Source organism: Panthera uncia, chromosome D2, assembly GCF_023721935.1.
Source record: "Panthera uncia isolate 11264 chromosome D2, Puncia_PCG_1.0, whole genome shotgun sequence".
Lineage (NCBI taxonomy): Eukaryota > Metazoa > Chordata > Mammalia > Carnivora > Felidae > Panthera > Panthera uncia.
The window spans coordinates 36,491,999-36,493,928 of NC_064818.1; the positions used below are offsets into that span (position 1 = coordinate 36,491,999).

General features: G+C 46.0%; 1 protein-coding gene across 1 annotated transcript in view; it reads right to left on the reverse strand.

The window, feature by feature from the left end:
* Positions 1-1,930, reverse strand: part of DLG5 (discs large MAGUK scaffold protein 5) — a 124,989-nt gene that overhangs the window by 58,118 nt on the left and 64,941 nt on the right. The window lies entirely within an intron of this gene.

Consider the following 1,930-nt stretch of genomic DNA (forward strand, 5'->3'; position numbering starts at 1 on the left):
TTGGGGGGGGTGGTGATGGAGTACTCAGATATTCCCTACTCTGGCCACTGAGAGGACTTGGGAGCAGTGATACCCAGTAGTATCACTATGCTACTATCACTATACCCAGTAGCTACATGCAGACCCAGCATTCAGATCTTGTTTCTAAGTGCCATCCTCTATTAAAGGGAATGAGGACTCCTTGGAGAAATGGTTGATTCCCAAGGCAGGGGCAGGAAATAAAATGAGCCTGGGACATTTTCTTGTGCCAAAGAACAAAAAAGTGCTCAAAGAGTGGGAAGGACCTGTCAAAAAGACAGAGAAGCAGTCCTGAAGAGGCTCCCACTGGCCACAATGAATCCCAACCCACCGAATAAAACAGGGAATCAGGAGTGCACACAGAGAGAGACATGCAGGCAGGCAGGCAGGCAGGCGAGGGGAAAACAAGTAACTCTGCAGTGGAGAAGCCCGGAGAGCACACCATCATTTAGTGATCAAAGGAAACATCACCAGTCTCTAAGACACAGGGAGAAGGTGGCAGTGTCCCTTCTATGGCAGTCCCAAGATGCACAAATGGAATCCAACCGGGAGCTTGGACAAATCCAGGTGGAGGGACATGCTACAAAGTAACTGGCCTGTAATCTTCTAAAGCATCACAGCTACGTACGTCACAGCCTGAGGAGCCCTTCCAGACTGAAGCAGACCAAAGAGACAGAAAAGTAAATGCACTGCTTTGTTCTGGACTGGATCCTCTTCCTATTAAAGACACTATGTATACGACTGGGAAAACTCAAATGGGGGCTGATGATTAGATGGTATTATGTATCAGTGTTAGCTTCCTGACGTTGATGTTTGTATTACTGTTATATAGGAGAACACCCTTGTTCATGAAAAGCACACAGGTTGGCAGTTTGTTCTGGAATAAGAAGGAAAAATTGTTTGTGCTATACTTGCAACTCTCCTGTAAGTCTGTGACAGTTTCACAATTTAAAAAGTTTTCATTGTAAATGAAAAAAAAAAAGCAAAGAAGATAATGTCATGCTAAATTATCAGATAAGTTCAGATCATCCTATATGAGCTCTGTCTCAGGCAAGCTCCAACAGTCCCGCTTTAACTCCAGGAGCCATAAATGGTTTTGATGGGGACAGGGCGTTCTGTGACAGTGCTCAGAGGACACCCTGCCACTCACTAGGATTGCCTTCCAAACCCAAACATGCAACCATCGATGGACTAGAACATGGCCTCGGCTCCTACCATAAAACCAAGCAATTCCAGTCTCCAGTCCATAAGCTACAAGAATTGGCCAACATCACTCACAGCAAGTCAGTTTTCTGACTGACTGGCCCACCCTTCATGCCTTTGCCCATGTGCAACAAGAACTGAGCAAAGAGAAAAAACTAACTTGGAATGCAATCCAGCAGCAAAGGAAGAGGCCACATTCCCACCAAAAAGTAATGACAGTAACTACTCTATCTCAAATCTGCATAGGGCTTCACTATTTCCAAGCTTCTCTCCATCTGTGTTCTCACATGATCCATATAAAGGAAGGAAACTACAGACCCCCAAGTCCCCTTACTAAGTCAAATTCCTATTACACAATGAACAGCACTGCACAGCACCTCCTCAATAGCCCTTGCAATGTGTACCATTGACAGTGATACACAGATGTGCATGATTATTTGACTAGCCTTAGTCTCCCCCATTAGACTGCAGAGTTCAACAGAGCAAGGGTATAGTGTCTGCTCGGATACCCCAATGCTTCACACTAGGCAGACACTCCAAAAATACTTGCAAAACGATCACATGGATACAGGGGAAGAATGGAAAGGGGTGGGGGGGAGGAAAGATGGATGGGAGGTGGGAGGATGGATGGGAGGTGGAATGACAGAGGATGAGTGGGAGGATGGACAGGAGGTGGGAGGATGGATGATGAGTGAGAAGATACATGGGA